This window comes from Triturus cristatus, chromosome 1_2 (assembly GCF_964204655.1).
Source record: "Triturus cristatus chromosome 1_2, aTriCri1.1, whole genome shotgun sequence".
NCBI classification, from domain to species: domain Eukaryota; kingdom Metazoa; phylum Chordata; class Amphibia; order Caudata; family Salamandridae; genus Triturus; species Triturus cristatus.
Genome location: NC_140580.1, coordinates 93,780,904 through 93,794,529, shown reverse-complemented (window position 1 = coordinate 93,794,529; position 13,626 = coordinate 93,780,904).

Sequence of the window (13,626 nt, the reverse complement as noted above, 5' to 3'; positions counted from 1 at the left end):
GTGGGGGTGATTCACATCAGAAGGATGTTTTGTTTCAAAAACATTTAGAAAAGAAGCAGGTAAACCACTTACACGTTTCAACACTTCAACCACTTCCTCAGTCCTGTAACACAGAGAGTTGCAGTTGGTGTGTTAAATGCTGCTGATAGTCAAACATTTGCCGAATTACTGCATTATCCCGCCCATGAAATGATGAATAATTTGCCATCTAAGAATCATGTATCAGCGCCTTTGTAGAGACAAAGAAGGATTGTCATTCCTTCCCAAAAGGTTAGTTCATTACTGTGAGAAAGTCATTCTTTTTTGCCCTAATCACCCCCATTTCTTGACTGATACTGGTGGTAACTGACTCTGACTGCGCCCTGGGCTCTGCTACCCAGGCCCAGGGCCAGTTCTCTGATTTAAAAGGTATATGATAATTTCTTGTAATTACAATTGACACTGACAACCTACCTGTAAGTCCCTAGTATTTATAAGGGCATGTAGGTTTAGAGGCCCAGCAGTTTTGAGGCACATAAGTGTGCACTGCTGTGTTGACTGCTGTTATATTAAAAATCCGCCCTGCTTTGCAAGCTGTTTTTAAATTGAAATTACATGTAAATTTGACTTTGGATTCAAATGTGCTTCCAAAGTATTAAACTACCTTATTTTTTTACATATAAGTCACCCCTAAGGTCAACCATAGGGTGCCATGCAAAAATAAGCAGGGGCATTTTCGAAGATGTTTTATATGCCATGGTGAAGTTAAAAAAAAGAATTCCAATTTCATTTTCCCCCCATTCTAGCCTTTTAGCTCTGTAGGCTACCTTGGGAATATGGTAATAAAGTATAACTATTGATAGGATTGAGTTAAAATAATATTTCAAGGGCTTAACCGATTGGTAATGATAAATCCAACAACTTGCCACTGTTGAATTCATCATAACTAGTACAGAAAATAAGTTATGAAACTTTCTTTCCTCTGAGCCAAAATCCAGCCTTCTAGCAACTTTTCCTAATTGGCCAGTTTTGCCAGGCTGAGCCAAACTGCTTTGATGAGGTGATAACTGTCCTGCATAGAGACATAGGTTATCTGGTGGGGGGGAGATCTGCAGCTGCAGAGAACAGGTCAGGAAGGAGGCTAGGTAATCAAACTGATCTTCAAAGAGAGCAGGACAGTAAGAATGCAAGCCAGGCCTGCCCCCTCATCCTATAACCCCCAGCCAGATGGGACCCCAAGGGATGAGATTTGCAGAAGGTCTGGAAGGGAGAGTGTTAATGGAAATGTACCTCATCAGTAGGTTGACTTAGCCAGGTCTTCACCCCACAGAGAAAGATTCTCCATTTTGAATTTTAAAGTGCATTGCTTTGGGGAACAAGAATATGGCATACTTTGGAGGAAGCTGGCATGCTTTTGGGGGGCTCCCGTGGATGCAAGCTGACAAAGTTGCTACAAATCTGGCCTGTTGGAGCAGCCTGATCGAAGTCAAGAGAAAATCCTCCAGAACATTTTCTAAGTGCAAAGGTAACATTGTGACAGAGGCCTACCGCTTAGTGTATCCACCCAGGGCTCCATCACAGCTGTCCTCAAACTTTCACTTTGTCCCACTCAAGTGTGGCCAGATGTCACAATTTAGCACTATTGTTTTTTAAGTACTAGAAAGTGTTTATTCTTTAAAAAATTATATATATATAGTCCCCTACATTGGATTTTTGTTGTTTTGGTGTAATTTTAGATATAAAAATAATTTCCTATTTTTATAAATTGGTGTTGGATTTTTATTGTGTGGTGTGTCTTACTTATTTAATGTATTGGTGTTTTTAAATGCTTTACAGACCTGTCTCCTAAGTTAAGCCTGTTTGCTCATTGCCAGCTACCAAGGATTGAGCAAGAGAATAATTTATTGAATCCATGTCTGGACCTTGTGTCAGTGGCCTTTTTGCTAATGGTAGGTGCAGACTTACCCCTACTAATAATACACATTCAAACCATTACAATGTCAAGAACACAGAGAATCTAGTAACATCAGTTTCCTTGTGGCAGATTATAGTAATAGGAGTTAGGTGTGATCTTCAGTAGGGGGATGTGAGTTCATGCAGATGTATGGTGGGATCAGTAAATGAGACAGTGGACATTAGGTATTGTTAGGTTGCAAGGTAAGAACTTTCAAGAAAGGGGAGATTGGGATCTCTGAAATTAGTTGTGAGCAATTTGCATAAATGCATTAGTAGAGATGAACGCAGAAGTGCATGTGTCTTAGCATAGGTTGCCTCCCGAGGAGGCATACAGGAGATGGAAGGGAAAGAGAGTACCATTAAGAACAAAAAAGGAGATGCAATAATCAGAATCTTTCAGAAAAGGTCAGTTTTTCATGCAGGGTTTTGGGAATACAGAGAATGCGTTTTGAGGTAGCGTGTGATTTGAGGATGCAGGACTGTAGAAAGAAGCTACATTATTTGCATGTGAGATTGTGCTATATTAGTTACTTTTGATAAGCACTAGAATCAAGCCAACTACCTGGCTGCTGCTGGTCTGCCACTAGACTGCTGCTCCTTCAAGCTCATCTGATCAGCTCAGGTGTTGAAATGTAAAGTAATTTCTGAGCAAATATATAGGGAAATATTGAGAGCTTTTGGATGCGCTCTGCAAAAGCACTAACCTGAATGTCACATCAGTGTGAGCAAATATATGGGTAAAGAACACAAATATTGAAAGGAGATTCTGAAAATGCAGAGGCAGATTTCTATGATGTTCAACCTTCTGGCTCTCAATATTAATTACAAGAGCAGAGTGGAATCCATTTAGATGCTGCTGGTTTGACATGACACAGGGTGGGGGCAAAGATGGCTTCTCAGGCATGGGAGTGGATCCTTTTAGATATTCATTGAAGACTTTGTTAGCAAGGGGCAGTGGATTAGTCTTCTTGAAACACCGCCCTTTGATAGATTGTGGGGTAAAGGGTGGGACTGCAGTGTGTGGAAGGGACTTCTTAGGTGGTTTTTAGGTTGCCTTTTGTCTTCCCTGATGACACTTTCAGTTGGGCTCATGACAGCCAAGTGCAGAAACTTCACATCTCTTTGTGCCTCTCTCGTGGGTGCCCAAGGCCAAAGACTATCCTGCTGTGAGAGGCGTGATTCTACTCAAAGGCTGTGTCGGTGGAGCAGCGCTGAATGGATATTTGAAAGGAGAGCCATCCAAACCAGATCTGTAGTACATGGGGAATATTTCAATGGTCCTAGCACTAAAAATATAAAAAAGCATGTTTGATAAATTAACATCAGGTACAAGCATACGCTTGTTGAGGTGCAAAGGTCAAAAGGGCTTGGTGATGGTGCATATCATGCAAAAATGTCACGTCTTCTGTAAACTACATTTGTGCACTTTTGTTTGAAGCACCTGTCTTTGGAGTCCTAGCACAGGCCAATTGCAAACTATTTTGAGTACACAACATGGCTGTTTGAATGTACTAGAAAATGTAAATAATGTGCTGGCATCCAGGTGTGGCCAGCACAGGTCACAGCGGTGTGGCGGTAAGGTGGTCGGAGCGGAAGGGGGAGTCGACAGACGATGAGATAGGGAAAGTTAAATAAAGAAATAAATAAAACCACTTAGTTTGCGCTTGCCGCAATGCTGACTAGGCGATGCGGCGAGTGCAAGGTGAGTGTTTTTATTTATTTATTTATTTTACTTTCCCTATCCCGCCGTCTGTCTACCTTCCCCGCCCCGCCCTGCCTCACCGCTGTTACATGTGCTGGCCGTGCCTGCTGGCATTGCTGTATATTTCCATAACCATACGAATTTGAAACATGCCCAGCCCTGAATATTGTGGACCACATCCAGGAGATATACTTTATCTGCAAAACTTAAATAACAGATTAAAGGCATATTTTAATCAGCAAGGTTTTAAGAACCCCACCCTATTCAAATCTATTTCAATAGGGTTTGGGGGATAAAATGCCACAGTGTCACCTACAACAACCCTAGTGCATCTCATGCCACTCCGGTACATATACGGAACATCACAAATCTATACTTTTACGTTTTAATATGTATGACAGATCATGATATGTTGTGAAAGACCTCTCAGTCTCTGCCCGGATACTCCCATTAAAGGTGCATTAGAAATTAAAACGTTTTGCAAAACCTGTCTTCTATGGGTCTCTTTCCTGAATCTCGTGAATGTGACTGAAGGTTTGTGATGTTTCTTGGTCTAGGCATTTGCCTGAGGGTTTGTACCTTGGGGCAGATTTATGTAGGGAAGATGCGTCACGCAAGTTTACCCTTGTGCCACCACAGATGCGCCGCATTTACAATGCAGCGCATCATGGCGCAAGGATAAACATAAGGGCGGCGCATTGCTGGAGTCGTGCCGCAAGCACGACGCAACTCCAGCAATGCTCAGGGGCTGCCCATACCGAACATGCTGCGTCATGCCTTACGCCTGCTTCAAGCAGGCGCAGGGTTTTGACGCAGAAGCGTCGGAAAAGTGACTCCGTGAAATCTTGTAGATTTCACTGCGTCACTTTTCCGGGGCTTTTCCCGACGGAACGCCCACCCTGCATACATTAAACCTGACGCAGGTTTAATGTAGCGCAGGGCTTTACAACGTGACGCATCTCCCTAGATGCGTCACGTTGTAAATAAGGCGCAACATGGCGCATGGTTTATGCCGCCGCTGCGTCACAGAAGTGACGCAACGGCGGCGTAAATGTCTCGCAAGGGGCTTGTAAATCTGCCCCATAGTTTTTAGTGAGACTTGTAACCCACCAATTCAAGCCTTGGTAATGTCAAACAATATTTTTTATACATTGAACTTTTAGAAATAGGCAACACAAAAACAGCTGAAAGCACGTGCTGCTCAGCATCCTCCTGTCAAATAGTACAAAAAGAAATCTTGAACAAGCACTGATAAAGTCATTTCTTTCTGTGCTTGGATCTAGATTTTTTGTCTCACAGCAATATTATACATGGAATGCATTGTCTAACCAGCCAGCTCCCCCATTGTAGAAATGACTTAGTGGCTGTTTAGTAGACATTCGCATAATATTAAACTAAGATACATGGACACAGAGCTTGAAATTGAAGATTGCATTGCTGGAAATTTGTAATTATAAATAAAATGCCCCATAACAACTGGCCTTCTTGCTCAAATAGTAAAAACCAAAGCCCTGATCTAAGGATTGTAGCCATTAGTTGGATGAAATAAGATTATTTTTCCATTGTCCCCCCTGCTTTATTCATCCTTTCTTTTTTATATGTAAACGTCTCTGGCCAAGACAGTGGCATCTGTCTCTACTGAGGAAGAAAGATTGGATGAGGGTCTAGAGAAGGACTGAGAGGTGATGAAAATGGCAGAGCGAGAGATGTGAAGAGGAGGAAGAATGGAGCTAGCAATAGATGCTATGGAGAGATAGTTGAGGTAGGGAGATATGTAAGATAAAGAGAGAAAGGTGAGGTAGCCTGAAAGAAAGCCGCAGAGGAAGAGATTCGAAGACGGAAGAGTGATAGGTAACATATCGGTGTGAGGGAGCTAGAGAAATGCAGATGGCAGGGCTACACAGAGGGGCAAGGTATAGAGAGTGGCAAGGTAGATAGAAAGGTAAAGCAGAGAGAGATCGAGGCATAGCAAGGTAGATGTGTAGAGCAATGAGGTAGTGAGATTAGTAAGGGAGAAGTAAGCTAGAAAGTGGTGAGTTAGTGCGAGATGAAAAATGAGAAGTGAGGTATAGAGAAAAGGCCACTCTAAGAGAGTAGGAAAGCAGAGAGAAAGGTAGAGCAAGAAGGTTGAAGGGTAGAAAGACAGATGAGTTACTGAGGTCGAGAGTGAGGGTAAGGTAGGCAGAGAGAGATGTAAGAAAAGAGGGTGGTAGAGACAGAGGTGGGTTAGAGAGAGGTTGAGAGAGAGAGAGAAGTAGGTAGAAAGGGAAAGTTATGATAGACAGGGAGACACAGAAAGTTGAAAACCTGGCTTTTCCCACAATATTTAGGTGCCGGTCAGCTCTTCACTGTCAGAAGTCTCTTTAGCGCTGTGAAGCCCCTGGGCAGCCATGCGCTCTACACATCCGATTAATAAATAAATACATGAAATAAATGTGAGAGAGACTAGTTAGTAATAAAAGAAAGAGCTGCTGGTAGGGAAACAAGAGCACTGAGAAAGGAGTAAGGTTGTGAAGAGGTGAAGAGGTGACACAAAGGGTAGAGAGGTAGACAGATGATGTGGAAGGGGAGTGAATGTATTGTGAGGTAAACTGAGAGATTAGGTAGACAGTAAGACTCGAGGTAGAGAGAGTTGAGAAAGAGAGGGGTGAGGTAGAGATGGGTGTGAGAGTAAGGTAGATAAAGGCGAGGCATAGGGAAATGGAGAGGGATAGAAAGGTTAGGTAAAGAGAGGTATAATGTTGAGAGAGAGGTGAGGTAGATGGAGGAAAGATACCGGGAGGTGAAATCAAATCTGAATACTGAGGTACAGTAATAGTGGTTAGGTAGAGAGGGGGTTCGGAAGGGTGGAAAGGTAGAGATGTAGAGGTAAACAAGGATTTGTAGAGAGAGAGGTAGGTGAGATCAGCACAGAGAGGTTGAGAGGTGGAGTGGATACAGAGGTCTGTTTGAGAGAGCGAGTTGAGGTAGAAAGAGGTGAGGTAGAGAGAGTTGAGTTAGAGCAGGAGCAGGCACATAGAGAAACAGAGATATCGAGAGAAAGGAGGTGGAAGAAGAGGCGATGGAGAAGAGGTGGAGTGGAGTAATGGGAGGTGCCTGAGACAGAAAGAGACATGTCAGAGAATGAGCAGTAAGTAGTGGTAGGGGAAGGCGACAGCAGTAGTAAGAGATATGGCTGGATAGAGAAGTGAGTTAGAGAGAAGGGTAGGGACATGGGGGCAGATTTACAAGCCCCTTGCGCCACTTTTGCGTCACTTTTAACATGGGCAAAAGTGACGCAGAAGTGGCGCAAGGGTCTTGTAAATCTGCCCCTTAGTGATTGGGAAGGTAGAGAGACATGAGGTACAATAAGACAGAGAGTTAGAGAGGGAGAGAGGTGAAACAGAGAATGGTGAGGTGGAAAAGGAGAGAGGTGGAGTGAGAGGCAATGTGGACAGAGGGAGGCGATGTGAAGAGTTAGTGGGATGTAGTAATTATACCCACCCAGAATATGAAGTGGCGAAGGTAATCTAGGCACATTAGAGGAAAAGGTAACAAAGATGAGGTCAGGTAGGGAGAGTGAAGAAATAGCAAGAGAGAGCTGAGGAGAATAATAGCGATGGATCGTAAGCTAAAGGGGGGAGGGGAAGAAATAGATATAGACACAGTCAGAGTTATAGATAGAGAGAGAGGGAGAGAAAGGCTGACCTCTAGAAAGAATCAGAGATGAGAAAGAGAGAGAGGGAGAGATCAATTTATTGGGGGAGGGGGGCTACTGAAGACAGCATCCACGCGAGAGCTAGCCTTTTAATAAAAGAAAAAAAGAAACAACCATGCAAAGAAAATGATCTAATAAGGAAGGAAAATGGTGTTCGGTTTTGAAGCAAGGATAATCAAGTCCTGGAAACGCTAGTTTTAAGAAAGAAAAGTCACTAAAATAGTCCTTCTCAGGAAGGGTAACCAAGGTGTGGAGCTCTGTACCACCAGTATTCAGAACACTCTTGCCAAAGATCTCTTCACAATAGAGCTGACAAGCCTATTATTTAAACATCACTTCCAAGAAAACATGAGGAGCTCATAGTCTCTGTGCTGTGGTTTCGAAAACATGAGGAGCTCATAGTCTCTGTGCTGTGGTTTCGAAAACATGAGGAGCTCATAGTCTCTGTGCTGTGGTTTCCAAGCAGAAGAAGCTCTTTCCTTTGGTTTCCAAGCAGAGGAATTCATAGTCTCTGTGCTGTGCGTTCCAAGCAGGAGAAGTTCATAGTCTCTGTGCTGTGGTTTCACAGCATAAGAAGCTTATCGTCTCTGTGCTGTGGTTTCCAAGCAAGAGAAGCTCATAATCTCTGTGCTGTTGTTTCGAAAACACGAGGAGCTCATAGATTCATAGTCTGTGCTGTGGTTTCTGAAACATAAGCTCATAGGCTCTGTGCTGTGGGTTCCAAGCAGGAGAAGTTCATTGTCTCTGTGCTGTGGTTTCAAGGCATGAGAAGCTCACAGTCTCCGTGCTGTTGTTAAGGGTTTTATGGCAGCACTATTTTTTATTACTCCATAGCTCGAATCTCACCCTAACCACCTGTTGCCTTGTTTTTATAAAAAACACTTTACATTACTATCTTACTAAATTTCATTATATATCTTAGTACCTGTTTATATACCTTTATGTATTTTAGCATTTATCCTATCCCTGTTGATTTTCCACACAAAAGTGTCCTTTTGTGAAGCTCTGTGTCATCCGTCTTGTCTGTGGTGTAAAAAACTGCCTAAAAATAAAAATAAAACCGATATAAAAGACTGGCAACGCACGGGAACAGGTATGTAAATACTATTCTGGATGCAGACTCCCCAGAGCCTCCTGGTCTTATGATGCATATGGATGAGGTGTCATCTCAAGAAGCTCTTCCTCATTTGCTTTCTGACAACAACGCACCTTAATATTCTATCTTAATAATTAATTGTAATTAATAATCAGGAGATACTTGAAGCCTAACTGGCTCCCAGAACATTCTTCTCAAGACACACTTCAAAAGGTATACCCAAGCACTCGTCAAGTATCAGTTAGCATAAATGCAAAATCATTTACGGCATGAAACAAAATAAGTTAGTCTTTTGCTTCTTTCTTTGCAGTTTCTTTTCTTTAATATTCCTCTTTTAACAGTAGTTCATCAAGCCAACACGTGTTTCGTCGCCTCCGTAAGATAGTACATGCGACTTGATCACGGCTGAAAACTGTTCTCAATAGTGGTATAAAGTGTGACGATAATTCCGGGTCACACTATCCTGTGACGCAAGGAGGTCCCCTGTTGAGGGTTTGGCACGTTAGTCATGTGAGATTTCGGATTCCAGGTTTATTTCGTTAAATCTTCCTTTACTTTATCGTAGATCTTGACTGGGGGGTGTATTGCTATCTCCTTGCGCCAGACTCCAAATATTCTTCTCAAGACACAGCCAACAGAAATATCTAGTCCCTCCATTTCACCTGTAAAGGATATAAACTATCATGGGGGAGCGATTCATTCATCGCCAGGCGCTGCCTTTGTGAATCTCACAAAATGTCCGCCGTGCTTACAGACCCAAGCCATCTGTCCCCCGTCGCTCCTGTAATGATTAGCAATGTCAGTCCACCGCACGTGTAGTTTCTTCCTCAATGTTTAGACTCACCTCACTGTGACGCGAGCCACACACCCTTCTACACGTTGACAATGATGCATGCAAACTGTATGACCCTAGATGCCACTGCTGCTGCAGCTAGCTGACAAACAGTGGCACTTGCACTACAGGTGTCTGCATCACACGATAAACACTGACACACATCCATTGACGACACTGACACACATCCATTGACAACACTGACATGCATCCATTGACGACACTGACACGCTTGCATTGACGACACTGACATGCATCCATTGACAACACTGACACGCTTGCATTGACGACACTGACACGTATCCATTGATGACACTGACACGCATCCATTGACGACACTTACACGCATCCATTGACGACACTGACACGCATCCATCCATTGACGCTGACATGCATCCATTGACGATACTGACACGCATCCATTGACGACACTGACTCGCATACATTGACGACACTGACACACATCCATTGACGACACTGACACGCATACATTGACGACACTGACACGCATACATTGACAACACTGACACGCATCCATTGACGACACTGACACGCATCCATTGACGAAACTGACACGCATCCATTGACGACACTGACACGCATCCATCCATTGACGCTGACATGCATCCATTGACGATACTGACACGCATCCATTGACGACACTGACACGCATGCATTGACGACACTGACACACATCCATTGACGACACTGACACGCATACATTGACGACACTGACACGCATCCATTGATGACACTGACACGCATCCATTGACGACACTGACACGCATACATTGACGACACTGACATGCATACATTGACGACACTGACATGCATTCATTGACAAGACACCTGGAATGTTTTTACTAGTTGTAACAGTCAAACTGAAAGGCACACTAGAGTAACGAGCTGGAGATGCCCCCTTGTCCCGATACCAGACAAGCAAGAAATTCTGGGCCATATTCACAAGGAGCTATCACCGAATTAACAACACTTTATCACAGCCAAAGTGGTGATAAATTTACCTCCCCATTCACAAACTTGTGCTAACAGCCCACAGCACCAGTTTATCCGTGATAGCAGCCACAAAAAATATCGTCACCAAGGCCCCCCGCAACTATCTCTAATGAGATGCAGAGTGGGCGTTTCAGTGCCAAAGCCGCGACCACACCACTCCTCAACATTCTCAACAACGAGGCAGATCGGCGATAAAAACACAAAACAGGCGATAAGGCACGTTAGCAGCAGGAGATCTAAACCAGCTCTGACCTGGTGTTAAGTCAGACAGCAGCCATCACCACAAAAGGGAGACCAGCCTAGGCCACATCGGAAGTGCAACAGATGTCAAGGAGCCGCCTATCATGCGGCCCGGACACCCAAGAGGGCCACAACACCCACCGACTCCACCCCAGGAACCCACCCCACACCCGGAACACCCCCCCCCCCCCGGACAACCACAGAGGCAGCGCAGACAAAGACAGCGGATCCCCAGAAAGCGTATCAGCCGCCCAGACCCAACATCTGATAATGTCACCATCACCTACAGGCTGAAAGGGACAACCATCCTACGCATCCTGACCATCATCGCCTAACAGGCCTACGGCACCAACATAGCAGACAACCAACATCCCACCCCACCCCAAGCTGCTGGATTGGCTTCACCTGTTGGCCCCTGGCACCCCCCAAACAACACCCGCCAGAGTCGGAGGAGTCTAACAGCCAGCCACATCCATGTCCCACACCTGTCCTGGATGTTAATGTTAATGTTAAGCCGAACTTTTTGAGCGCACGGCTACCCCAAAAGGGTGTCCCGGCGCTTTAGCAAAGAGGCCCAGAGAAACAGGAAACCAAAGGCAAACCTACTACAGTCACAGCGGATTACTTGGTAAAGAGCAGAGTCTTCAACTCCTTCCTGAAAGCCAGGAGGTTGTTCGCTTTCCGAAGGGAAAGTGGGAGCTCGTTCCACAAGCAGGCTGTCACGTATTGGAAGGAACGACCTCCCATCCGAACACGTTTGACCACAGGCACCTCCATTTTAGCCAGGTCCGCCGACCTCAGCAAACTCCGCGGCACATAGAAAGCAATACGCTTCCTCAGATAGTTAGGGCCAATCGCATGGAGGGCTTTAAATGCCAGAGTGAGGAGCTTAAATCTGATTCTCCCCGAAATTGGCAGCCAGTGCAGCCTAGCCAGGAGCGCAGAGGCGCTAGCTCTCCTGGGCAGCCCATAGATGGCTCTGGCCGCCGAATTCTGGACAATCTGCAGTCTGGATAACAGATACTTAGGTAGGCCTGCAAAGAGTGCATTAGCATAGTCCAGGCGGGAGCCCACAAGCGCCTGTACTACATTCCTACGATACTGCAGTGAGAGCAGAGGAAGAAATTTCCTAAGCATCTTGAGGATGCTGAAACATTTCCCTGCTAATCCCAGGATGTGTGGACGGAAGGATAGATCATCGTCAAACACCACTCCGAGATTTTTTACCTGAGAAGATGGTCTCTCTGGGGGGAACATGTCCTGGGGCCACCATGTCTTCCAGCCCGGATCAGGGGCACAGCCGAAAAAGAGCAGCTCAGATTTGTCTGAGTTGCATTTCAGGCTGTGCCGCTGAAACCACGCAAAGACTGCGCTCAGACAGTCCTTGATTCTGCCGCCGTTAAAGGCCTCTCCCTTCCTGCAGGTGAACAAGAGCTGGGTGTCATCAGCGTATGAGATGACCCGGGCCCCAAACGCCTCCGATATGGATATCACCTGGATATCACCATCACCCTGGTACCTCAGTCCCCATACATCCAACACAATGCGCAGGATCTGCTGGAGACCAAGCAAGAACCATATGCCATAGCAGGATGCACGCACGTGTTGGGGCAATCCACAGCACACATGTCCCACCTGTGCCCCCGATGACACAGCACACAAGCACCGCAACAGGAAGCACATGACTCACATCAATGTGCAGGCAACAACAGAACACAGTGGAACCAGCAATGTCGCCTCCAAATACCCAGCCATTGTGCATTATTCCTTCACCCTCCGACAGTCCATCAGCAACCAGTCTACCCCGGATGGCAACAATGGAAATGCACAGCTCCATGGCAAGTTTCAAATGGACACCCTACTCACCTCAACTCCACAACCATGCAACTCACAACTCTGGCAATGCACATGTCACAATATCACTACCAACATGCACAACAACATGACCACCCACCAGACATGACAGAACAACTCACAATGGTTACCTGGCCAAGCCGTTTACATGAGCCATTAACGGCATGGCTCCTCGGCCACACAACATCTGAATGGGGGGAGAGGTGGCAACCAAGCATGTGTGAAGGATGCAGTAGAACCATGATTGGGATAGTACACAATGCCAAGAGTGGTGGAGATGTGCTGGGCAGACCGCAGTATGCAGAACACACTCATATCCATGGCGACATACGCCTCTGGTGTATGGAGTCTAGTGGACAGTGGATGCAACCATTTCACCCCAGCCAGTGGGGGACCTTGCGGAAATGTTGCCTGTTACGCCCCCCCGAAGCATGACCGGAGTGGGATGGCCCGGCTTACGCCACGCCAGCGAAGGGTGTGAATAAAAAGCACGTCACCCTGGGCATGGTCCTCTTCTGGAAAGCACAACGTCTCTGCCAGGGCAATGCCTCTCACCCCGCCGCCGAGGCCATCCTCGTGAGCGGAGTTGCCTGCGATGCCGTGTGCCTGCCGGACCCCGACACGCTGGATCACGAACCTGTCAGGCCCGCCCCTGCACAGCCAGGCCACACTGATCACTTGCTGACACCGGCGTGTGTCAAGGAGGGCCCACCACGTGCCGGCGCAAGCTCCAAGCCCAAAGACCACGACCTTGGCAGTCTCCTCAGACCATCACGGCCTCCACGGCACAGGGCCGCTTTACTCCTTTCTCATTGACGTACTCTACTGCCGCCTTCGGACTACTCTTCAGCCCAGTTGGTCACATGTGCGAAATGTGTCCAGATTCATGAATGGCAGTGACCCCAATTCCGGGCCAGCGGCCACAGCACCAGACCCACCGCGATCAGTGAGGCATAGTTCCATATGGGCTATTTGCGACACGTGGTGCCACTAACCCTGTTCAACGCCAGCCTGCGACACGTGATGCCACTAACCCTGTTCAACGCCAGCCTGCGACACGTGGATGAGGGACCAGATTTGCCCTGCGGACCAGTAGGTCCCATATCCAGCATCTTGGCACAATTCACCAGTGGTCGCACGTAGAGGAGTAAGAGGAAGATGCGGCTCACTCCAGATGGAAGCCGGATCACAGTCACAAAGGTGAGCGAACACGTGGTGCCACTGAACCTGAACTACGCAGGCCGGTGGGGCCATCC